Source organism: Saccopteryx bilineata, chromosome 7 (assembly GCF_036850765.1).
Source record: "Saccopteryx bilineata isolate mSacBil1 chromosome 7, mSacBil1_pri_phased_curated, whole genome shotgun sequence".
Classification (NCBI taxonomy): Eukaryota; Metazoa; Chordata; class Mammalia; order Chiroptera; family Emballonuridae; genus Saccopteryx; species Saccopteryx bilineata.
The window spans coordinates 35760134-35787838 of record NC_089496.1 but is presented as its reverse complement, the minus strand read 5'-3'; the positions used below and the strand labels follow the sequence as shown (position 1 = coordinate 35787838).

Below are 27705 nucleotides of genomic sequence, written 5' to 3'. Positions count from 1 at the left end.
TCCACCCCTGGATGCCACACAGCCGCTTTAATGCTTTATATTGTGAATGGAGGGAACCCTCTGAAAAAATCATAAAGTACATACACAACGTGATATGACATGATGAGGACATAAACTAGTGAAGGTGTCTGTGACAGTTCTAGCCCCATAGCATACCTACATGTGAAACTCAGAATTCCATTCTTTTATATAAATTATTGCACCCACTAATTGCAATTCACTGTATTCTATTTTTAAATTATTTGTATAATCTTGTTTCTCTGATATAATTGTAAATTTCTTTAAGGCAGAGAGTATAACTTTTTTTTAAATTTTATGCATGGAATATATTGGTTACACTCCGAATATGTATCTGATAATTAAAATCTTTTTTACAATGAACAGTATTCAAAACTCATTAAAGCATCAGTAGGATAAACATCTCAGTTCTCTCCTACCTCTTTGAGTGGGGAAACCACGATAAAGAGCTAATGGCAGTTTCCCTCTTATTGTGTAATTTATGGCATGAAAGACTTGGAGGATGAATGGAAGGGAAAAAGTGTTTCCTCTCTTAGATTTAGGAGATTATATGCCTCTAAACCAGGGGTCTCAAACTCGCGACCCGCGGGCCGCATGCGGCCCGCCGAATAATTTTGTGCGGCCCGCAGACTAATCCACGAAGTTCAAAATATTTTGGATAAAATTAAGTAAGCCTAGGGGCCTACTTGTATTTTTCATTTCTCTAGCATCTTGCTTTGCGGCCCACATGCTGAGTTGAGTTTGAGACCCCTGCGTCTAAACCCTACCTGCATTGCATGCAGGGACTGTGGCTCATTAATATTTTATCCCTAGTGCCTGGCACATAGTAGGTGCTTAAGAAGTGTTTGAACGAATTAACTAACTAAGGAGAAAAATCAAGGTCGCCAACTTAAGGAAAAATCTCAACAATTAACTCAAAAGAACAGACTCTGGAGTAGGAATTCAAATCAATCAACACAGTCAGGAACAGACCAAAATTCAGAGTAGTTAGAACCAGAAGCAACAGCCCCTTTATAGTTTTAAATTTAGTTAGATCTAAGGGAGTTTCAGATCACATCTGTTAGATGTCGGATCTTGACAAAGTGACAGAGGAGTGTCATTCAATGATACAATATAGAAATGATCCCTCCATCTTATCTTTTTGGTGTAGGTCATTTATTTGCTTGTCTTCTTCCTATTTGTAAATTTTTCTAGGTAGCAAGAAGAAGCACAGTCTCTCAAGGTAATGACTGGACATAGGGTTGACCATTCAAACACCAACCGTGGTGACTTCTAGAGTGTACTTTCAGGGCACTCTGTGGACTGAATCAGACCTGGCTACTTTGGCTGTTGTGATGTGATATGTTTGCACATATATAACCACTGAGCTAAGTCTCCTGGCTGGAAGAAACTGAGATAAGAGTCAGTGTTTAAATTGCAGCACACTGTGAATAAATACCCAATGCTGCTATGAGTATTGTGCCAGAAGCAGGGATTTGTTTGAATTATTGAACATGACATTCATTCCTTTACTGCTGAGTGAAAGAAGGTATAAAAGAATAGTTTTGTTGAACCGAGCCTATCACTTTGAAATTTAGCTCTAATCATCCATTGCAGAGAGACGGGAAGACTGCAATTTTACAAAGGATATTTCAAAATAAATAAATAAATAAATAAAGGGAACATAGTTTGTCATGTTCAGAAGCTGGGGAATTCAACTAGTCTTCTCATTTGTTTTTCAAGTTTTCCTTAAATTGGCTTACAGATTTATCTACAATTCATTGCACATGGATATTTTTGTCACTGCATATTTTACAACAGCTGTGATCCTGATGGGGATTTACTTAACCAAAGGCCCCTCCACATGCAAGCGGTCACCAGGCAGCTAATCGGTGGAGGGCTGAGAAGACAATAAAGTGAGCAGAACCATGCAGCTGTGGACCAAATGTAGGATAATAACTCGCAGTTGGCCATTACGGGGTTAACTGCTGGTGTTCTGGTAAGTGTTAAAAAATGTGGAGGACCTGCTCAGAACCCAGCCAAAACTTGAACATTTCCATTGGGTCAAAGAAAAACGTGCCTCTGCTTCTTTTTAAAACTGGTGATTATTTTTAGGACACCCATCTTGTTGCAGTGTCTAACACATATTATTTATGATTTTTTTTTATAATTATGTTGTACTTTTCCAACATGCTTTTCATCTAAATAAGAGACCCTTACAAAATATCAGCTTCTTAGTCTCTGGGGTTTCAGCCACTAGTGTTTGTTCCTTATACTTTCCAGACTTGTTACATTTACTCTGGGAAGAATTTCTACTTACATTTGTTGAGTTAAAGAGACATCCATTCTGTTGTTTTAAACAAATGAAGTTGTATCACTGCAATGTCAGTCCAAACATGTGTAATTAACATGGAAAATATGTCTGAGCCATATTGGTCAAGATAGATGACTTCCTCACATGACTTATAAACAGTTACAGGCATCAAGCCAGGATGTCAAAACCGAGTTGTGTACCACAAAGGTTTATCTGGGAGGACTTTCAAATTACAAAGGAAAAAGAAAGGCAGAAAAGGCAGAAATCAGCCTGCAATACTTTCGTAACAAGGAGAGCAGCTTTCTGCTATCTGTATAAAAATAAGCCTTCTGTCCTCCTCTCCGACATGTGTTACTCACACTACATGGGTCAAAACAGACATCCCATTCTTCTGGAAATGTTCATCAAACAATATAATGGTGCATGTCAGAACTTTCAACTTATTCTGGCTGGAAATAGGTCTCTAATCTCCTTTTAAATTTTAATGGTGGCTATGTGCAGAATTCTCTTTGGAATTCTTTGATTAGTGGCCTCGGCGCTAAGAGAAAGGGTTCCAACTCTGTCCCCTAGGTGCTAGTTTCTGAGTCTGTTGAAAGCCACCAGCTCTGACTTTTTTCTAGTCTTGTTTTGCTACCAACAAGGTAGTAGACTTGTAGGTCATAGGAACAATGCAGAATTACCTGCACATGCTCTGTTTCCTTGCTAGGTAAAATGAGCTCATTCTGAGCACACCTGAAGAAGCTTTGTATCATCCAATATATCCTGATCTTGATTTTGTGTCATCAGTAGCATCCGTTAGAAATTAGTTATGCCAAGAACTTCTCAGGATATCCTCCCTGCAACTGAATCACATCCAAGGAGGTTTTGTTACTGAGGTACCATAACTCAGGATAAGGAAAATGCAGTGTGACTATCGCTGTACAGCAAGACCTCCCATTTCAGGAGGTATAATGAATTGTCAGTGTAGAGGTTAGTAGGCTTAATAAAATTAACATCACTGGAAAGTCCTTCTCTGACAAAAGTCTTTGGTCATATTCCGGAGCTACCCCAAAATGTTCTTGACCACTTGGTTCACGAAAGCTTGCTGTTAATGAACTAAACTCACTCATCTTCTAACAGTAAAGGTCTTAAGATACGTAATTTAGACTAATTTTCAAGCAGCTTGAGCTCTGAGTGGCTTTTGCATCCAGGAGAGGGAGAAGAAGAGAGAAAGAATGAGCTAGAGAGTGAGAGAATTGGAGAGAAGGAGAGAGCTATCTAGGAATATTTTGCTGTAATGTTTCAAAAGGGAAAAGTAATTGTCCTATCTCCTGAGGTCACCTGCAGCCTGGCGTGGGTGCAGTAAGACTGCTGGAGAGGTCAGTTTCACTGTGGTGTGCAGGAAAGTTTTAGATGAACTCAGTCAAGGAGGTGGGATTAATATTGGTCCAACTATACATTTTCACAGGCCGGAAGGTAAACAGACGGAATCACACGGGATACCCGGAAACTGATCAAAACTGGGAAGCCTCCACTTGTTCTTAGCAACATTGTAAAGCAGTGAAAGGAACATACCTTCACTGCTCCCACTTTCTTGGTATTAGATATTATCAGCATTCTAGAAAACCTTCTCTAAACTTTTTCAATTTCATGCCACACTTCTGATGATATCTGTTGTGACTGGTAGGATAGAGTTGAATACATCACTGAAAAGGGATGATTTTTTTTTCCATCTTTACCCTGTTGGGTACCACACTACGATTTAAGGATGGACACCTCTATACCAGGTCTCATTTTTAAATTGTATCTAAGGAAAAGCCTATCAGTGGTATAGGTTCAGATGTTGATTGCTTTCTTCTGCATGAAACTGGGCCGGTGTCCACCAAGCCATAGAGTCCACTGGCCAGGCCCCAGCAGCTGGACATTGTTACCCTGGCTACGTAACCTCAACTTAGCTCAGCTCTGAATACTGAAGCTTAGCAGTACTCACTTAAACCTGGAATGAAGACCTAACAGAAGAGTGAAAAATGTATTAGACATCCTTAGAATGGGAAGTAAAGAAATGATCAAGGCCCTGGCCGGTTGGCTCAGCGGTAGAGCGTCGGCCTGGCGTGCGGGGGACCCGGGTTTGATTCCCGGCCAGGGCACATAGGAGAAGCGCCCATTTGCTTCTCCACCCTCCCCTCCTTCCTCTCTGTCTCTCTCTTCCCCTCCCGCAGCCAAGGCTCCATTGGAGCAGAGATGGCCTGGGCACTGGGGATGACTCCTTGGCCTCTGCCCCAGGCGCTAGAGTGGCTCTGGTTGCGGCAGAGCGACCCCCCTGGAGGGGCAGAGTGTCGCCCACCAGGCGTGCTGGGTGGATCCCGGTGGGGCGCATGCGGGAGTCTGTCTGACTGTCTCTCCCTGTTTCCAGCTTCAGAAAAATACAAAAAAAAAAAAAAAAAAAAAAAAGATCAAAACAGGAAGAAGGGTTCTATTTTGTAGCCATAAACCTATTTTCTTTTTTTCATTCATGGCCTGATGCCATCTTTCATGTAAGCAGCTGCCAGAAAATCAAAATGTATAGACCAAGAGATTTATTCTTGAGTTAAAACGTTGGAAATGGAAGGTAGGTGGTAAGATATAGTCTCAGCCCATGCTAACCTGTGGATGTGTTACATATGCATGGTGTAGAACCATGGGCATATGGTCACATATGCATATAACAGGAGATGAATCTGTCACCCTGAATATACCCAACCTCTTGTGAGTACTGGGTACTGGAAGTGGGTAGCGGCAGCAACCACAGCATGTGCTCTAAGCATTTCAACGATTAGAACATCTGACACTTGGCAGGTGCATTTAAGAATGACAACTCTTGGCAAGTTCATCTTATCCTTGCACACGAATAATGAAGAGAAAGAAATATTTTCAGTCTGGTAAAAATAAGCAACAGGTGCCGAAGGCCCTGAGATGCAGTTTAACAGGAGGGAGTATATTAAACAGTGTGAAATAAGCAAACATAATTATAACGTGCTTACAGTGAAAACGATGGCTCCTAGTTAATTCTGGTCTAGACTGGCTCATAGACCCTAGGGCCAACACACTTTAGGAGGGATTACACCCTTTAAAAATAACAGAATGCATAAAATATTTAATAGTGTACCCTTCAATAGTAAAAGTCCTTTGGGGATTCTAAATTTAAAGGGCTATTTTTTTCAGACATGGAGCTCTGAGGGTTATCCCACATGTTCAGGGCTGTGAAGCCTCCAGTACATCCTTATTTAAGAGTCTATTGGTACTTTCTTTAGTCTAAGGGACTGAATCCAGGAGGTATTGTATTCCCATCTTTTATTCATTTTGGCTCTTGAAAGTGACTACTTAGTGCACCAAGCCTGCTTTTCACCATGTAGTTAAGAACTCTGATGTCCAGAACAGTTATTCCTGAGTGACTCCTGATCTAGAAGTCACCAGCGATTAAAGCATGCCCTGAAGTTCATGCTACTGTATCTTGTGTTTGCAATTTAATTTAGAATACAAAAGAGCAATCTTGCTAACGGTAGTAATGTTGACTGACATTAAGGTTCTAAGGTCAGATATATCAGATTAAGAATTCTGTTGCTAAATCCGGCATGTGTGACTTTGACCTAATTAATTAAATTCCCTAAGCCTGTTTCTTTTTCTGTAAAATGAAAATAATGAAAGTATTTACTTCACAGGCACTTTTGAGTGCTAAGTTAAATAATTCACTTATTTACCTTAGTATAAGGCCACATTTTGAGTATTTGGAAAGGTTAGTCACTTTTGTTTATGTTGTCTAGACTGGAGTCATTAAAAATAAAAGAGTGGGGGGAGGGGTTGGTGAGAAAGATCATTTGATATTCAGGCTTACCTAGATGAAATTTTCAGGATAAATCTTTCTTCTTATGACATGATCTGAGTCCTTGCAACTCAAAGTGTGGTTGGTGGGCCAGCAGTATAAGTAATGACTTGGTGGCTTGTAGATCCTGGGTCCCACCCAAAATCTACTGAGTCGGTCTGTATTCTAATGAGATTCCAGGTGATTTGTGTGCCCTGATCCAGGTTTCTCTGATCTTACCTCTCCTTTAATAATGTATTATTATTATACAGATTTATTTTTGTTAGTTTAAATATTTATTTTTTAAAATTCTGGATCACTATACAAGTTCTTCAGTATAAGCGAAACTTGACGGATGCACATTATTTTGATGTGTCTTAGTAACACTAGAACCAAAGTAGCCAACGTTGATACCATCACTTCTTTCTTCTGTGACCTAGAATATATTTCTGCTCTCATCTGATTCCTAGATAGTAATTTGCTTGTTTCTAGAGAAACTACCAAAATAGATTTCACATTTGTCTCTTCTGATTTTGAAATCAAATAGTATCTATATTGGGTTTTGTGGGAGGAATGTAAGAAGAGAAGTATGGGTCATCATTGCACAATTCTGTAAATTATTTTTCTTTTATCTTTATGAAATCATTGAGAAATTTAATTCTGCCTTAAAGAAAAAGTTAAATAATTTAAAAAAAACTTGAAGACAAATTTTGACCATGCTTAATAGGCGATGAATACATTCAAATAAATTGGTATAAATTCATTCAAGTTAATTATTTAAAAGATAGTTAAATACATATTTGTTTAAAAAGGAAAGATGATTGCAAGTTTCCCTTAAATTTACCTATTTTTTTTAAAAGCAACACTTTTAGAGTTACAGATAATCCTTTGCCCTATTCTAACTTTCCAACTTTAAGACTATTATAACTTTTGAGTCTCATTTTTATGTTCCATCTATGTATGGACAAGAATGTGATGGTAACGGGGGGGGGGGGATGGGGCAAGGAAGGAGAGGGAGGGGGTGGGGGAGGGGAGGGGCACAAAGAAAACCAGATAGAAGGTGATGGAAGACAATTTGACTTTGGGTGAGGGGTATGCAGTATAATCAAATGTCAAAATAATCTGGAGAAGTTTTCTCTCAACATATGTACCCTGATTTATCAATGTCACTGCATTAAATTTAATAATAATAATAAAAGACTATTATAACTTCAATTAATAGGGGTATTTTTTACACTAAGTTTTTTCACTTGCAACATGAGCACTATCTTCAAGAAAGATAGCTGGAGAATGCATGTTAACAAATTCAAACACTAAATGAATTTTACAGCCCTCTGCACTGTTCAGTCTCACCTCAAGAATCCAGAAGTGTCTATGAATTTGAAAGATCACCGCTGGTGGATGATCTCATCTTCCATACTTACTAGTCTCTGGTTACATTTTCCCCTCCGGCGAATGGCTTACTATACTTGGAGCTGCAATGCCAAACTTTCTAGACAGGCGTAAATTACTGCTACCTCTACCTTCCTCTCTCTCTCTCTCTCTTTTTTTCTGTTTCATTTATATTCTATACTGTATGTCAAACTGAAACACTGATAATGGACGGTTCTAAGGAACGGTGAGTAGTTATTGTGTTTTCTTCACACTTGGGGCATTTTCTATGTCTCAACTCCTGAACTTATACTAGAGATCAAAAAAGAGAACTTTAATATTTTTATTTGTGGAAGGGAAACCTTGATTTTACAAAGGCAGCTGCAAATTAGACTTTAATTGCTAACTGAAAGGAATGGTTACAATATGTAGTTGGGCAAAATATTAAAAAAATATAGAAAGTCAAAGTAGTAAAGTATACATTTCCTCTTACAGGGAGCATAGATGCTCTGATGGAGCTGATATTTCTGCTGTAAATTCACTCAACTTTTATGAAAAAAATTTTTTTTTCTATTTTGGGAAAAAGCAAGATGATTGTCTCGTTTGTAACATCTAACCCATCTTAGTGGGGAGGACAACAGCAGAGCAAATACCTCTCTCCTACTTGTTCAGTTTTAGTTTACAGACTTTAAAGCAATTTATCAACTAAACGCCTTCCTTTTCCCACCCAAATAATCTTAAAATTTCTCTCAAGGGGAACACCAGTTTTCTCCTCATGGTTCATGTGGTATATGTTCCCTGCAAGTTTTATTTTTACCCGTAAAGATAGAGGCTGTCTTATGCTCTGAACCTGACTGGATGCCAATTTTAAATATATATATTTCACAAGAGCCAATAGTGGTAAGACTCTATGATTTCTTTCCTAAATTTCCCCCCACAAATTAAGGCTTGACGTTATATTGGAACTGAAATGTTCAAGTTAGAAGAAAAAAGGAAATGTACATTTATTGAATGTCTACTATGTGCCAGAAATTTTCTAGACGTGATTTCTTTTAATCCTCATAACAACACTGTGTGAGAACTGCTATTTTCTCTAATTCGCAGTTTAACAACTCAAATCGACATTGAGTAGCTTGCCCAACATCATCCACTACTAAGTCTGTATGACACCCAAGCCTTCCCTACTTCCTTCCACACCAGCGTCCTTGTTCTTTTTAATGTTGCAAATGAGACCCATAAGGTACAAAGTGGTTCAGGGGCTAAATTGGTGTCTGAATTTGAATTGGATAATAGGTGCTCTGACTCAGGTCATCTCATTATATCATGGGAATACAAAGATGGGGAAAACAACCCGTGAAATTGGCCCTAATGCTAAACATTTATGTTAAAAATTATCTGTAAGAAAATTTATTGTGTTTTCTGAGGGCTAGAATCTATGAAGATGTTTCCTGTCTATCCCCCCCTCCAAAAAAAAAGAAAAGAAAAAAAAGAAAAAAATTTCTCCTGTGATTCCTTGTGTTTCTCTTTTTCTCTTCCATGGTATGAGTTGATCATACCCCAGAGATGACTGTTATATAAAAAGGAATTTTATATATGGTTGTAAGCAAAATAGTTTTTCCTATCTCCATGGTACTGGAGCATATGTCGGCTTATGTTGGGCCAAACTCCAAGTCTATAGCATGGACTTTCTATTCTGTGATGATGAAGGCAGACTACCCTAATAAATTTGCATGATTGTCCAAGAAAGCCTCATCTTGTTCATATTTCTCTCTCTGCATTCACTTTCCAACTCCAGAACTATCACACAGTAGGGACTTGCATTACAATAAATATTTTTTCACTTTTATGTTAGTTCTTTTCCCCTCCCACCAGAATTTACATAGAACAAGAACTCCATAGAGGCTAAACCAAAAGAGACAGTTGTTTTACATAGCTTGTTACTATTTTTACAAATGAAAATACAAGATTTGGGAAATGAGAGTTAGACTGGTGGAAAAGGATTAAAAAGAAATATTGTGTTCTTATACCCATTGCTTCTGTAGATTGGTAAACAAACAAACAGAAGCAAAATCTGAACATTTTTCAGACCCCAGATACCTGCCATAGGGGTGTCCAAAAAGAGAACGATGCATTCTGTATAACCAGACTAACTTGAACTACTCACTGTTCCTCAAATATATCTTGTACTTTCCCTTCTCTGAACATTTTGTAAGATGTTCCCTCTGAGACAACTCTCTTCCCTTCCTCCACTTCTAATAGTCAAATTGCCACTCATCTCTCAACATTGGGTTTAAATACTACCTACTTCAGCTCTTTCATGAACAGTGTCAGGAGGTCCCCTTCAGATCTTTCATGAACAGTGTCAGGAGGTCCCTTCTGTGTGTGACTACAGCAGCTGGATTACAGATCTTTGGTAGCACTTAGCACTTAACTGTACACAATTTGGAATATTTTTATGTCACCTTTTCTTCTTTATAAGGTCAATAATTGTTTCTATATGACATAAAGTATAACCCTTGTTTTATTTATTTAATGTTTTCTCTTTGGTTTCCAGGACCTCATGCTTTTTCATTTTTCTGTCCCTTCAATGGCCATTTCTTCTTGTTTTCTCTTTTCCTTTTCTTTATGATTCATCAGTCTGGACTCTTAACTGTGTAGTAAAACTAAGTTTTTGTACTTGATTGACACTCTCTCACTCCCTAGGAGATCTCGTAGAATTTCATGGCTTTAAATATCATCTACACGCAGATGACGCCACTCCCAAATATACCGCATCTCTGTCCACAGCTCTAGATGGTTATCTCCACTTGCTGAAACAACTGCACCCACATCTTCACTGCGCATCTTAAATGAAATGTATCCAAACAGAAAAACCAATTTCCTTCCACAGAATCTGCTTTACCTTGTATCTTCCCTTTTGTAGTAATGGCAGCCAGTATCACAGAACTATCAATGATCATTTATTTATTTAGTTAGTTATCTATCTATTTATTTATTGTGACAGAGAGAGACAGAGAGAGAGACATATAGGGATAGACAGAAAGGGAGAGAGATGAGAAGCATCAGTTCTTCATTGCAGCACCTTAGTTTTTCATTGATTGCATTCTCATATGTGCTCTGATGGCGGGGGGATATAGCAGAGCAAATGACACCTTGCTCAAGACAGGGACCTTGGGCTTCAAGCCAGTGACCTTTGGGCTCAAGTCACTGACCATGGGGTCAGTCTATGATCCCACACTCAAGCCAGCAACCTCACACTCAAACTGATAAGCCCACGCTCAAGCCACCCACGCTCAGGCAAGCAACTTCGGGGTTTTGAACCTGGGTCCTCTGCGTCCCATTCCGACGCTCTATCCACTGCACCACTGCCTGGTCAGGCTTATCTCTTTCTTTTAACATGTCTTCCCATCTTTCAAGAAATCCTGCTACTAATGTCTTCAAGATATATTCATAACTGAACCAACACTCCATGTCTATGACCCTGATCCCAGCCATAATCATCTCTCATCTGGCGTACTCAATGGCTTGCTAACTCGGTTCTCTGTTTTTTTTACTCACATCCTAGAGTGTATATATAGTCAACAGAGAGACCAGACTGACATAGATATTATATTAAAACTTAAATCATATGCTATTTCCCCTGTTCAGCCCCTCCAAAACCTCTTATCTAACTTACAGTAAAATCCAAAGTCCATATAACGGCTTACAACATCCTATATAATTTGGCCCTATCACCCCTATGATTCATTTCTTACTACTTCTCACCTGACACATTTATTTATGGCATCACTGGCCTTCTTTCTTTTCTTCAAGAATGTCCATTATCCTTCTACATCAACCTTTGTTGCTCCCTCTGTTGGGACTGGGCTTCCCCGACATGCCTACATTGCTTGCATCTTCACTTTCTTCAGATAGCCCCATTGTTTCTTCAAATGTACATGGTCCCTGATCATCTTATTTAAGAGTCAGCTCACTCCTCTCTCCCTTATTGGCTTTGATTCTGTTTTCCTTACTTACATTTTAGATTGTGCAAGAGAACCTGACTCAAAGTGGGTGCTCAATAAATATTTTCAGATTTGTTGAATTCCTTGCTGCCTTCCTTGCACATAGTAGGTGCTCATTCTTTTTTTTTTTTTTTAGTCAACAGTATGAAGCTCTAAATTATATTTTACACCAGTATTGGAAATGCACAATTTTTCCATTGCATGAATTTTTCACAGTTAACCAGAATTGAAAGTGGTTGTTTATCAGAAACAGGTGTGTTTCATCCATGTATAGTAAAACACTAGGTTTCAAAGAATGGAAAAATTTGGTCGTCCATAGCAGAAGGGACTATTCAACCAAAACCAGGGACATTGAGCCAATGATCAAGTTAAAAGAGTTAGTGCCATATAACTCGGAAAATGCTTGTTTAAATGATCTAAGGGCACCTTTGATCATGTTTAATTAAAGAAATTATAAAATGCACTTTTCACTGAAAGTCATCTTCCACAACCACAATTAGGCAACTTTTGTTTTCAAGTATAGGAGCCAGGAAAGATAAGCATGGTGGCTTTCTACTCTAAGCCCCATAAATAATTTTATACCCTTAAAATGAAACAGTTAACGATAAGACTTTTTATTTTAAGTGAAAGAAAAAAATTTAAGAGCCATTCATACAAGAATAAGTTTCTGTCTTGCTTCAGCTTTATTCTTTATTTTTTCCTTTACACTTTCCTTTCATTGAGAACTTTATGACATGAAATTTCATTTTAAAGATTTAAAATAGGATGTGGAATCCTAGGCAGACTTAAGAGCATTTGCACTGAGCTATCTACCGTGGATTTTGTGACTCTCTTACACACCACGCATAATATCTTTGGGACCAGGATAGCTTTGTCCTCAGATTGGCCCTGTGCCCCTGCACTGTCCTCCTTACCAGGAATAATGGTATGACTGAAATAGATACCGCTCAAGTCAGAGTACTCAGTCACTTCTAATCCAATAAAAACCACTGTCAATTCTTGGAAGTTGTTGACTTTAGGATCTAGAGATAGAAATTCTCATTTTTTTCCCTGTCAAACACTGTTCTGCAACAAGTTTCAGATACAATTTTGAACTACCCACGCAGCAATTTTCAGCACCTTAGTCTAAGCATATGGAGGATTTATTGACAAAATCATGCTGTGCACATATTTTTTTTTTAATAAGTAGATTGGCAAAATATGCCCTGGATATTGCAGCATAAGCTCCTTTGTCTCTTCCCCTTAAACCTACCAGACCTCCCTAAAATGTATGCCAAAGGGAAGCTCCCATCCTCCTGTGTCTGTGATGAATGATTTGAGAACAGTGCAAGCAGTAAGGGAAGGATTTAGCCCAGTTTCCTTGACTATAGCCCCATTTATTTATGGGAAAGTTGTGAGAAGATTTGCAGGGAAAGTAAAATATTCCTTTGTGTGGCGTTTCATCCAGACCTGTGCTTAGGAATGATCATTGCTATCACTGCTTCTGTGTTCGAGGAGGGAAGAAAGAATTCTGCAACTCACATCGTGCAAACAAAGAAGAAAATGGAATAATAATAATAAAACAAGAATTGCTTAGTTTGATACATTCTCTCTTGCTCCTTATTTTATCATTATTTCCTATGCTCAATAAACTTTTTTTTAAAGTCCATTAAATTTAATTCCTTCTTTTCTGTTCTCACCTCTCCGGTTGTGTTTGTGATAATCATTGTAAATATGCACAGTATTTACTGCTCCTCAGATTGACCCTCCAGGGTACAGACCTGTAATTTGCCCATTTTGGAAAATGAAGAAGCCAAGACTCAGAAGGTTCAATAATGTTTACAGGGAAACAAAGCTAATGGGTGGGGAGAGATAGGCCCCAGTTCACACTTAGATGCGCTTGACAAACCTTGTGGTTAATCACTGTATCTCTCTGACCTCTGTGCATAGAGGACGGATTTCTACCATTTGTCCCTGGTAGGCTCATCTGGGGCTCATCCCACATATCGGAGTCATCCTCCATTCCATGCCCACACATTCTTCACTGGTTTCTATTCTCTTTATTCTGAGAACAAAGCCGCCTGGGTAAGAAAAGCATTTACTTCCACATAAAATAATTATGGAGATGCTGGTTTAAACAGACTAGCAAGCAGGACATCAAAGCCTAGTTTCAATTAGAAAGCTGCATCCCAATAAATTCAATTAATTAGAAAAAAGCTATATTCAATGTTTTTCTCGCTTTTTCATTTTAACTCTTAGTTTTCAGGAATAATTCAAGGGAAGAAAGAAAGAAGAAATCATCTGCCTGATTTTTTCCCTAATATTTTATGATGGTAATTTCCAAAATACAGAAAGTTTGAAAGTTTTACACAATGAATACCCATAATTCAGCACCTAGAGTCTATAATTTTGTTGGCTTTACTTTCCCCCTATCTATCTATCAACTTCTCTATCCGTCAATATGTCTTATTTTTCTGATTTATTTTAAAGTTAATTGCAGATATCAGTACTCTTCACTTCCAAGCACTATGTATGCTTATCATTAAGTAAAGTTCAATGTTTATTGACTTTTTTCATTAAGGTCAATTTTATATAAGGTGAAATACACGTCTTGCATAGGATTTGCTGATTTTTTTATTTTTTAATATTTTATTTATTGATTTTTAGAGAGAGGGGAGAGAGAGAGAGAGAGAAGGGGGAGGAGCAGGAAGCATCAACTCCCATATGTGCCTTGACCAGGCAAGCCCAAGGTTTTGAACCGGCAACCTCAGTGTTCCAGGTCGACGCTTTATCCCACACTGCTCCACCACAGGTCAGGCAGATTTGATGTTTGATGGGTATATACATTTGTGTAACTAAAACCTCTTTCAAGGTATAGAATGTCACTATGTCAAATCCAGCATCATCCTTACCCCCTATCCCCCTGCCCACAAAAACAATCGTTATTCCAGTTTTTGCACTGTAGATTAATTTTACCTTTCATTCAGAGGAATTGCGTAGAATCTACTAATTTGTGTAAGGCTTCTTTTACTCAGCACACTGGTTTTGAGATTTAGCTCATGTTGTTGTAATGACTTGTTCTTCTTTATTTTTGAGTGATATCCCAGTGTATAGAGGAAGGATTTGCTAATCCATTCTGCTATTGATGAAAACAGGGGCTAATTTTCAGTTGACGCTTTTAGCAAGAAAGCGGCTGTGACTATTCTGTGCAAGTTTTTCTGTGTACACATGTTTTCATTTTCCTGAGGTAAATACCTCCAAGTTGCTAGCTGGATGACAGCCTGGGTGTTTCTTTGGTTTTGCAAAGGCACTGCCAGATCATCAGATCTTTGCCCGAAGCGACTGTGCTGTTTCACATTCTTATCAGCAATTAGTGAATATTCTGGTATCTCCACAAGTGATTCAACATTTGATGTTTTCTATCTTTCAAATTTTAAGTTTTCTGGTATATATCTCATTGTGGTTTTAATTTGCATTTTTGTGATGGATGATTCATAATATTGAACATTTTTAAAATGTGGTTATCAGCCATTTGATTATTTTTCTTTGTAAACTGTTTAATATTTTTGCCCATTTTAAAAACTTTGGATTGTTTTTCTTTTTCTTTTTGTCTTATTTTGGAAACTGAGAATATTGAATCCAAATGAAATCACTGTGTTATTTAATCAGTTGTCTGAAAACCTCAGTCATGTAGAACCATCCAGAATGTACTAGTAATTTTAGATAAGTCAGATAAAGAATTGTTTGGTGTGGTCTACAATTTTAAAGAATATATGATTTTTATTGCAATTACTCCTGGGCTGATGTGGTCCTATCTTATCAGCAACAGAATATGACAGTCCAAATTTGCCTGAGGTTATCTTTAATTTTTAGTTTAACTCATAGAAATTATAGAGGATCATCTCATTTGATGAATGCTTTTCTGAATCTGTCCTTCAAACCTGCCGCTCTTTCTCCACCATTCATTATTTCCTGGTGAAACTCAAGTGGCCATCTCACTCATTCCCCTCCACATTATTATAAAAATTCTATAATATCTATGACCAACGGCTAAACTTAACAGTGGAGGATCAACTTGAGAAGGAGCAGACGGGTGATAAATGCATTCCCCTTATTATCATAAAGTTGGTAAATTATGACCATATGCACAAACTGAGCCAGAAGGGCAGAGAATTCCCTTTGTCTCCTTATTATTCACCCATTGTGCCGTTCTTAGTTCCTTTAGTGGTCAAAGGGTGACAGAAGCAATATATCAGACTTTTGCTGTAAAATGTTATCTAAAGGCAAAAAGTGGACCTGTAGGACAGATAGAATTCTACACTGAGCCATGGGATTTATGATAAAATTCTATAACCAAATAAAAAATATCTGTGACTACGTTTATGTGAAGCAATGGTGCCGTTCTTCGGCTGGTTTAGGTAATCACAGGTGCACATTCTTAGTCAAACTAGAGATATATCCCAGTAGACATTTTGGGATCTGTTTTGAATTTAAAGTGGAAGTTCCAAGACAGATTTGGCAATTCTTTTCAAATTCACTTTTTTTCTTTCAGAGAAAAAAAAAACACTTTGTGGAAAAATACTGGAAAAATATAGAACGTGGTTCAAAAATAGTGCATGATGTGCATATGTACAAAAACACGCTCTTTTGGTTTTGATATATTTTTTTGTGACACCTCTCAATATGCATCGGGCCCATGTGAAGGGAAACATTTAAATAAATAAATTCCAAGAACATGAAACAGGAAATTTAGCAATGAGCAAAAATGCAAGCAAAGCAAGACTGAAGATCAGAGAGACCCAAATTCCAGCTCTATATATTCAATAAGTTACACTAAGATAAACTGGTTGCAATATTTTTGGATATGAAAATTGATTATCTGGGGAAGATTAGTTATTAGTGTTTCAAAGAGAAATATTAAGGTGTTTTGATCCAAATTGAGAAATGGTCATTTTTCTGACCTCCTAAGGGGAAATGTTTTCCATTAATTAGTTGAAAAGCAACTAATATTCTTGCTTCTCTATCATTGCAAATTTAAGACTATTACCAAAGGTAGGCAATAAACCTGTGCTGTCTGAATCTTAAACATATTTTTTTTCTGCACAATAGGAAAGAAATAGAGACTTTGGAGCATTTCTGTGGTTCTTTGAGAAAGAGGCCAGTACATGCTGTATTGTAAATATTAGCCAGAAATATATGCTAATGAGAAAATTGAACAATCCTCATGGGAAGCCAACCATTTCTTTCTAATACTTTCACTTCTTTCCCCCTTTCCTTTGGCCTATTGGGATGAGTTTATCAAAGAGAGCGTCTAGCTCACACCTCTTTGGGCGCATGGCTGGGCCTCTGCGCTCTAAAGTCTGCTTGCTGTACATGCAGTAAAGCTGCTTCCTGGTTCTGAGACTCTTTGTAAACTAGAACCGTCCAGTGTGTGGCCTCAGCAGCAAGTTGAAGATTTACAGCAAGCTATTCTCTCAGCCCTGAAAAGTCCAGTTTTGGCCTGGGGAAACTGACATCCTGGTTCAGTAGCCTTTCACTATGAGCAACATTGAAATGACCTATGGATGATACTCCCCAAACAAGGACCTGCAGGAAATCCCATTGATCCCGGCAGCCATCTGAAAATCTGAGTAGTGTTTCTCCGTGGGTAAGGAGTGCTCTATCCATGGACATCTATTTAGAATTCAGGCTCAGGTTGTTCTTGCTGTGGGACTCTATTAGATTGTAGCCAACTTTAAGTCTCTGGTACCCAAAGACCATGGAACCTGTCCTGTAGGGGAAAGAAGTTTTGCTAAGAGTCTTAGTTGTCAAGCTGAGATTTGGCTAGCCACGCTCTCCATCACCACATATATGGGAGACTTATATCCATTTTGGACATTTGTGTTCTCTTAGTAACTTTTCCACTTTCTGGATGCTCTGACAATGCATACTCATTATGACTCTGACTTTGAAATAACTCACAGGAAAGTTTAATTGAATTAAAAATCAATTTGCCATCATGGATTAAAAAGTTAATTGGAGTTTCTCATTGGAAACTTGAAGATTTTATTTATAAATGTGATACATATTTAACATATCATAGTTTTCCCAAAGCTTTCTGTTTTTACAATTGTCTAATGTCCAGAAATGTAATGACTTCCCTCCCCAGAAGATATTTATAGACACTGTTAAATCTGTTCCAATTTCTTCCAGTGAGCCATACAAATATTCCTATTTGTTTGTTTTCTAAGCCGTGACAAGTAAAGCAGGGGAAGCCCTGCGCTGAGTTACATTGGTTGTAGTCTTCCTTTCCTGGTATCAGCTACTGATAACTTACTGTTGTTTATCTTCCTCCCATTACTAAATTAAAGTTTCCCTCTCTCCTGCATAATTATAAAACACAAATGAGTTGATAAACACTGGCATGTACTCTATCAGCAGCATACTTACTGATGCACAAACATTACTATCTATTCAATAGTATGCTCTTGCGCCTGCCCCTCCCGGGCACGATTGGGAGACAGTCCTTCAACAGCCTCTTGTTTGTCCTGTCTCCTCTTTTGCTGAACACTCACACCTTCCCTCTTTTACCTGGTACTGACGGCAGAAGACTTCAGTCACTCTCTTTAAATGCTTTAAAAAGGAATTTAAAAATAAAATGTATGAATTTATATACAGTATACAGCCATGAATGCATACTGTTTGTAAAAATAATAAGCAGGCCCTGGCCGATTGGCTCAGTGGTAGAGCGTCGGCCCTGTGTGCAGAAATCCCGGGTTCGATTCCCAGCCAGGGCACTCAGGAGAAGCGCCCATCTGCTTCTCCACCCCTCCCCCTCTCCTTCCTCTCTGTCTCTCTCTTCCCCTCCCGCAGCCAAGGCTCCATTGGAGCAAAGATGGCCCGGGTGCTGGGGATGGCTCCTTGGCCTCTGCCCCAGGCGCTAGAGTGGCTCTGGTCAGGGCAGAGCGACGCCCCAGAGGGGCAGAGCATCACACCCTGGTGGGCGTGCCTGGTGGATCCCGGTTGGGCGCATGCGGGAGTCTGACTGTCTCTCCCCGTTTCTAGCTTCAGAAAAATACAAAAAAAAAAAAAAATCAAAAATGTGTAGAAGAGATCTCAGAGTCATTCTTTCTAAACCCCTCCACAGTCTTCTACCACTTGCTCCAGTAACCTCTCTCCTCCTGCCCCTGATAATGTATAGAACAGGGGTCCCCAAACTTTTTACACAGGGGGCCAGTTCACTGTCCCTCAGACTGTTGGAGGGCCAGACTATAAAAAAAACTATGAACAAATTCCTATGCACACTGCACATATCTTATTTTAAAGTAAAAAAACAAAACGGGAACAAATACAATATTTAAAATAAAGAACAAGTAAATTTAAATCAACAAACTGACCAGTATTTCAATGGGAACTATGCTCCTCTCACTGACCACCAATGAAAGAGGTGCCTCTTCTGGAAGTGCGGTGGGGGCCGGATAAATGGCCTCAGGGGGCTGCATGCGGCCCGCGGGCCGTAGTTTGGGGATCCCTGGTATGGAACTTCACCTAAGCTGCTCAGATTCAAACCACTGTAATTTTTTGACCAATGGATATGTAAGATACTATGAATTTGAAACCACTTCAAAACATTATTACAGGGGCAATTTATATATTGCACTGAGTTCTATACCTAGCTCATTAAATAGATGAAAAACAACAACACTGTCCATCACCAATTTCAATGGAGTACTGGTGGGAGGAACAAAAGTTTTGATTGGAGGGTTCAGAGTAAAGTGTCATGTATGGGAACACTTTAACCAGGAGGTTGGGCTATTGTATCGTAAAGAGGGAAGCTGACAGCCTTTCAGAATTTCTCCAGGGACATGATGGATACAGGCAGGTTGCATTCACTTCTTTCCACCTCCACTGCTGCCACTCCAATCTAAATCACTATCATTCCTCACTTGGGCAACTCAGTGTTGACCTAGCTGGTTTACTTATTCAGTTCTTTGTCAAGGATCAACTGTTCTCCTCAACTAGCCAGTTAAATCATCTTGCGCTTCTTCTCACTCTGAGAGCCTTACCTCATCTGCTCTCATTATTTTCTCTTCCCTGATCATGATAGTCCAAGCCATGTTGTGTTTCTTAATTTTCTTCAACCACTCTCTTAGCCTTTCATATAGTTCAGACCTTTGCACTTGTTACTCTTTCCATCTCTCACATCTTCTCCATCAACCTGATCTTTACAAGTTTAGCTTTTTCGCATCGATCGCACCCAGCTCAAACATCACTAATCTTCTGGCCTTGAATACACCCCTGTTCAGAAGCCCTACCAGCCTTCTGTTTACATTCTTTATAGCGTGATCGCATTCTGAATTTATTTATATCAATGTGCCTACTTATGCACATTTCCCATAGATATGAGGATAGTATCTTATTTCATCATGCATTTCCAACATTGAAGCAAACAATAGCACTAATCAAATAACTCTTATAAAAAAAAAGGTTTCTTACAAAAGAATTACAGTGGATTATGCAAGAACCTAGATCCAACAATCAAATGACCTTCAATGTTAAGTGTATCGGTTATTATCAAGTATGAAAGATTCAAGTATAACCAGACGTCTCTCTTTTGCACTATCTCCCTCATCTGCTTCTCCCTCTTCTCCACCTCCCTGGCACTAGGGTTATTTGGGCATCAGTGCAAAATCTAGCCCTGCTGCGCTTCAGCCAAATCTCTGCGACAAAATGTCTATGGTCTGATGGTTTTTTTGTTCCTTTCCTGGGAATTTTCCACCTAGAATAAAAATGTCCATTTCATCAGTATCCATGTTCTCCTGCAATGGTGGAAGGGGGAAGCAGTCTGATTAAAGTGACAAGCAGAAGACCAGCAGACTTCACCCTTTGTGGGCATTTTACATTTTTCCAAAGAAACTTATTGGTACAGATATTGTCCCTAATAGGGAAAAGTTTTAGAGAGGTAATTTTGAGTACCCCTGACTCCTACACTCTGAGTCTTGGGCTAAAAGAAAGAAAAGGATTTAGGAACTTGATATTTTGCATCTAAAAGACTGCCAACGTCTTGCTTAAAGCACACCAACCTCCATTGATCCCTAATGAAAGTATCATGTACGATTCACTCTTCCTTTTAATCCAGTCAGGCACACCTTACCAATATTCCCTTTCTCTCTATATATTAAATTGGCAGGTTCGGTTTGTAAAACACAAACACTCTGTTAAATAATCAGACCACCAAATGCAATATTAGATGTATATTAACATTTTGTTCACATGCATTATACTTCTGCAACCTTGGTTTATTCGTATCAAAATTCCACTGGCAGTGTTTTGCTTTTGATCTGTGAGCTATTAGAAGCCCTGTTACTACAGATGAAAGGAGTTAGAAAGTTCTATATCATAATGCAGTGCGATCAGTAATTCACAGAGCAGGTAATTTGCAATGACTTGCCAAGCCTTTGATTGTACCGGGTTTATGGCTATTAGCAGTTTCCCCTTTCAAATTTGTATGGTTCCATACTTCCTTTTTGACCTCTTTTTCATCATTTATGGTCCAATTTGGTAGTGAAAAAACATAACTGCTTGCTTAGTGCACGGCTGTCATTCAAACCCCAGTGACTTACTGAGCACTTTGACATTTGTGATGATGAAAAAAACATTAAGCAGGTGTACAGAACACTAACCAGGTTCCTGCAACAATGCTTTATGGGATTCACAATGTACCTCGGGGCTATAAACCGATTCAGACTTGATTTTTCTCTATCAATTTAATCTCGGAGTTCAAACTCCCATTCTCAGAAGGAGGTAGAGTTTTCAGTCAGATTGAAGTTAAATAAAATCCTTAATAATATTGTTAATATAGGACCTCATTGGAACAATTGGAATGGCAGTGACTGCTTGCACTAAAACAATATGAAAGTAGGGTTCACACATCTACTTTGAAGTCATGCAATTAGGAGTACTACTTGATACTGGACTATATAAAATTTAAGCCCTATAAAATGTCTTTAGCAATGAAAACTTACAGCTAAATGGCCTGCTTTAGCCCCTTAGCTGTCTGAATTGTATGTACACCATGTGAAGGAAACATCATATTATTTTGTGGAGGGTTTTTTTTTTTTTTTTTTTTTTTGCGCATTTAAAATTGGTCATCTGTTGTACAGGTGTGCGGTACATCTTGCTGTGGGTTACTCTGCTCTCACGTGCACTGTGTCTGGGGATGTGGAAGCCTGCAGAACTCAACATAGTCCAGGTCCCCAATTAGTGCGTTTGGGGAAGCATTCAAAGTCAGGGCCGCCGAGCACAGGGAACAAGTGGTCAGTAATTTTCCCTCCGTACTGGTTAGACATCTAGGAGTAGTCATTCAAGCCCAGAATCATTTTCAGTTTAAAGTGGCAAAAATATCACAGGCACGTGCAGACTCACACACACCTAACGACAAAAGGAAGATCATTGTCAAGATCACCCAATTCCTGTCATCATCCCGGTTTGAAAAGAAAATACACTTTTCAATAATATGGAATAGGCAAGCATTGTCCTCTGACTTTCTGGGAGGTCAATCTATTTAGGAAGTCATTTAAAAAATCCTAAATCTAGAATAGAAAAATTTGAATTGTTTTATATTTGTAATGGGATCTTCTAATAGAGAGCATAAAAGCTGTATCCATGTATATATATATATATAATGTAGAAAATAAAAAAAAAAAGAACTTATAGCCATAGAAGCTCCTGGAAGTGTAATTATAAGCAAATTTGGAAGATATGGCAGAAGATGAAGACTACATAGAATAAATAAATGCATTTGGCAACCAAGGGCGACAAGAACAATCCATGTGTGAATAGTGACTGAAATATGTAGAGCATTTTGCACAGAGAACTGTGGGTATCAGTTTGCCACAGATGGGCACACGGAAGGCAGCAACATTAGTTGCTTCTTTGAATCTAAAGTAGTCAGTTTTAACATTGCCTGCTTGCCAAGTGAAATACGATACTGACAACTTCACTTCTCCTAACTATCTCTGCTATTTTATTGTAACATTTTTTATCTTCTTTCTATATATGCCCATTTCCTATTCAACACAATGACCAGAGCACTTAACTATTTACCTTCCTCTCCGCCAAATATGTTAGTCAAAGAGCAGTGACGTGAATGGGGCTAAGATGGGAAGTTCAATTAAAATACAAGGCAATGGTGATGCTTTATGAGTTTTACAGAGATGGCAAGAAATTTTATATCTGCTATGTCCCTCCGGCTGGTTGTAATTTCAGTGTAGAGTGGAAATATTCCCAAGAAATTATTGATCTTGACTTCCACCAGAACTGCTGTAAAGCAAAGGTAACAAATAATGTCACGCTTGAAGTTGGTGAAAATATATTTGCCGTCATGGTTGTAAGTTGGGGGCCAAGCTTGAGAGCAGTGAACCCAAACCCAAAAGCACCCTGACTTTTTCCAGTCTCACATCATATTTTTATTTTTTTAGTTTAACTGATGAGATTTTTAGGTTAGTTAACTAGTACTTCCTGCTAACGTGTCTTGATATTTTATCAGGTCTTACCGAAAAACACATGCTTGTTTTGAGTACATGTGCTGACAACTACTTAAATGCATCACTCCTTATTTATTGCAACCTTTGCCTATGCTTTCATCTTTTCAAAGATTTTTGCATGATCTTTTGGTGTAGGTTATTTAGGAAAAAAAAAATGAATGAATTGATGAGGTATAACCTTCCAGGAAAAAATATAAGCATCACATAAAAAAAGTGCAAATATAAACCAAACAGAGTACAATAGGCAGAACCAGTTTACTTATTTGTAGAAAACCAATGCATAATATCTATATATATATATTTTTTTCTTTAAGAGCTCCTTCAACTGTGGCTACAATTATGTATTTGCATTACAATGTGAGATCTGAATGAATTCTTTTCTAAAGTGGAAATACCAAGGAAAATCGTTTCACTTTATGAAATTACACTTAGCAGGTTTATTTGTTCTCTCTCAACTTGAAACCCACAAGTTTTTATTAAGGCTATGGTTCATATTTCAAATAGCAAGAAATCTTCAGGTCTCTCGCTTTCTTCCCCCTCAAAATAAATCTACAAAGCACCTGGATTTAGAAGAACAACATAGATATATTGCCCATTAACTCTGAAAACTAGCAAACACTTCCATAATAAAAATAAATAGTGTGCACTGTAATCGATGAGGAGGCAACATCCCACATTGTTTATTGATTCATAAGGTTAAGATTAAAGTGAGATTCTTGCCTGTGTTTATCAACAGGCTTTTTTTTTTTTTTCTTTAAGCAGTAAGTGAACCTGGAATCCCACAAACCAATCAATAAAGTTTAAAAGCTTCAGTGAATCTAACCCATAACAGGTCCTTGTTTGGAGAACAGGCTCAAGAAACACATGTGCCTTTAAGAGGTCTTGAAAGACTTTACACCCATGGACCATTACCATTTCCAAACACCCTGCAGCATTACCAGCCCAACATATGCTGACTGTATATCACTGTGACCCTCTCACGAAAGCTCTTTTGACTGGAGTGCTTTTAATACCCACTTTCTCAGCTGAGCTCAGGAGTGATTTGTTTTACATGCCACATTAATCCTTTCCACATTTTCTGGATGAGGCAACCACAATTCCACTTGTGAGGTGTTTCTAAAACACAGTTATAGGACTAAAAGCAGCAGGGTCCCAGGCTTGACAACTTCCTTCTAGGCGGCTGACAAAGTGGGCTATCGTGACTCGGTTTAACTCTTCAAACGAGCATTTGTGCCCAGCCACTAGGGTGGGCCAGCCTTCCAGGCCAGTAGGAGGCCCCATTTATTGAAGGCAATTTACTCTCAATTAAAACGCTGTAGGAATCTTCAGAGACGTAGTAATTCCTTATGGACACTCATACGTATTAGTAAAATTAAAATCAAGAATAAATGGGAAAGAGCACTAGAACCAAAAATATATAAAAACATACCTCAGTGAAACCAAAGAAAGTTTGTACATCACACCTTTATAATTGTGGGGAAAGAGACTTAAAAAAAAAATAAATGGGCAATTAGTGTTCAAAGCAAGGCTTTTATTACGTGGTAATTTTACAGTTTTAACTTTAAACATCACCCCTACACCCCCTCAAATATATTCTAAGACCGATGAACTTCTGTTGCACGCATTTATGAACTTTTCTACATTTTTAATGTTCATTGAATATAAGTAATGCAGGTTTTCAAAATTTCAGGTTGTCAACAAGACTAACTGATTGGACTAACCAATTGTTAAAAAAAATGTTTTTACATGTCAGCACTTGGCTGATTTTATTAACTTGTTAGTATTACGCTCCCATTTTTATGTGTTAAAATCTAACTGTACAAGCAACTTGAGGTAAAAAATTATGCCTTTATCCAATCCTAATTTATTGTTCTTCCCTCATAAATTTTATTTGCAGCTTCATTGGTCTAAAAATGCAATAAATCAGAGTGAGGTGAGTTTTACATAGTTTAGACTGAGTCCCTTATTTTCACTTGAAATTAATCCAATCCATGCCTTCTGGTGTCATTGTCATGTGGCTAACTGTATGTCTCAAAGCAAGAGATCACTTGAGTGAAAGAGGTATTGTTTTCTAAGGTCAGGATATCAGTTACACAGGTTCAGGTGATAAATCATTTACATATATTCAGGGGAGATTGATGTAATGTTTGTAAAATATTTAGAGTTCTGTAAATGTAAAAAAGAAATATCCCCCTCTTTATTTCCTGTCTCAAATTGTCTTCTAAGATAATCAGAAACATGATTCTAGTCATTTTTCTGAAGAAGCATTCTGGAAGAAAGATATATTGAGGTTTATTGTCACCACTGAAACTCTACTTGCTAAATTTGCCTTGCATAACATAGATGTTTATTAAATATTTATAAAACGATGGGGGATTCAAACATACCCTTTCACATTTTAAACTACATTCTAGTTAATAGTAATAATAATAATAATACCCTATGTTTATTTTAATACTAGAATGCATACCTAACAAAAATAGTTAGATATTTTCTAGTGAAAAAATCTGATCAAGTGAAGAAAGAATAAGAATAACCTCCCTCTTTTTTTCTGTACACACACACACACACACACACACACACACACACCCCACTTACCAGATACTCTAGTTTAAAAAAATAATACATATATACTCAAAGCAGAATTTAATATTTAGATCATTTGCAGAAGTGAGGCAATATTGTCATTATATTAAAAAAAGATTGCTTTAAATTTATAATTATGTAAATTTTAGAGCTTTCAAAAGTTGAGTTTAAATGAATTTGTTAGTAATTGATAGAAAACTGTAAGTCATTTAATCTATGGTTTAAAGTTGATTTGATAGAGAACTTCCTCTAGGTCATTAAATCTATGGTGGAAGATTAATTTTTTGAAAATGACTTTTAGCTTTGGAACTCTTATCTCAATATCTAGATTTATCTCAAATGACAGGATGCTTTAAAGGAAAAAAAATACCTGAGTCTAAAGTTGACTCACTTAAACTTTATTTCAAACAATCTGCTTTCACTGTCTTAAAAGGAAACCTTCTAGGTTACTGTTTTTTTTCTAAATTTTTTGTTTCTTTAACAGAATCTAGAATTCCTTGGCTAGCTTAGAATCATAAAAACATTGTTTTTTACTCTGCTTGGACATTTGCTCATTTGAGTTTGGGTTCATATTTAGTTATATCCACTAAAATTGCCCATTCCTCTTTTGCCATTGGGCATTTTTTCAATCTTAACAAAGCCAAGTCCATATTATAGGCCTGCTGGCCAACATTCCAGGTAAATGAATGGTTTTAAAGAAAAATGGTGCTATTTTTCAAAAGCCTGACATTTAAAAAATACAAGTCCAGAATTGAAACCTTCAATAATTTTTCCATGCCTATATGCTACAAGAAGCAAATGGCTACACAAATGAATACATCTGGGATTATTTTCAAGCTGTTACTCCCCACCAGGGAAAATATTTAGAAATAAGACTCAGTCTTTGTGCTAGAACTACAAAGAGGCCAGCCATCTTGATGCTTTTCCAGATTGTTTAATGATTTTCCTCATATTGTGAGGTGGCTTTACTGCCCTGTTTCGTATGCCTTCCCATTCACCGTTGGTAACCATTTATGTTGGGTATGTTCCAATTTCCAAATCTGTTTTGTGGCATTTATAGCTTGCAGCTAATAAGGCCATTCAGTATTTTTTTAATATAAAATATTAAAAAATATACTTGGCCATGGAAAGCTAGAGGAAATGATTCAAAATTAAAAAACAGCCTTATTAAAGGATGGAATAACCTTGCCTTTAAACTGTTAAGCGAGGGTGACCATGGCTGAGAGGTGGCATTCTGCTTCTGGAGTCCAGGAGATGCAATATTAGGGGTGCAATGTGTGTATGCATGTTATATGTGTGTGTGTGTGTGTACACACATTATTATATGCACACATACATAATGCAGTAAGCATGTGTGTATGTGTACACACATAAAATAAATTCAAAAGAAATGGTCATCCATATATCTTACTTACAACCTCAGACTTTATAATTCAAAGCCTTTTAATAAATATGTTTATATCCTGGTGTTATTTTCATTATCAACTTGGGTTTGAGAGTTTCTGAATTTTTAGAATTTTGTCTTCTTATGACTCTATGTAAAACAAAAATTATTTAGAGTTGGTAAGATGCATAAATATACATGTCTGTGAAATGGAAATCTCTAGAATTAACTCCAAATTAAATGCTAAAATGTAAATATTATCATTAAGGTAGTCTATTAATCAACATATATCTAAGAAGATTATGTTAACCATGCTTTTAGTGCTCCTTTTTAGTTCAGTCTAAATTAGATATTTAAATATATTTTCTAACTTCAAATACATCAGGGTCAGTTTATAAATTACTTTGATTTCTTATATTTAAAGTGTACTTTACCAAACTAAGAATTTTCATGTTTATTTTTTTAACTCACAAATTAAAATTGACTAGAGATTTTAATTAGCACCAAGCGCCTGACCAGGCGGTGGTGCAATGGATAGAGCGTCAGATTGGGATGCAGAGGACCCAGGTTCAAGACCCTGAGGTCACCAGCTTGAGCATGGGCTCATCTGGGTTGAGCAAAAAGCTCACCAGCTTGGACTCAAGGTCACTGGCTCGAGCAAGAGGTGACTCGGTCTGCTGAAGGCCTGTGGTCAAGGCACATATGAGAAAGCAATCAATGAATAACTA

The 27705-nt window shown here is 37.7% G+C and overlaps 1 non-coding gene across 1 annotated transcript; it reads left to right on the top strand.

Annotated features, from left to right (window-relative positions):
• The first annotated feature begins 18182 nt into the window (after nt 1–18182).
• TRNAT-UGU (transfer RNA threonine (anticodon UGU)) lies at nt 18183–18258 on the top strand. Its single transcript has one exon. It is a non-coding gene; the product is annotated as a tRNA-Thr (tRNA).
• The last annotated feature ends 9447 nt before the right edge of the window (nt 18259–27705 follow it).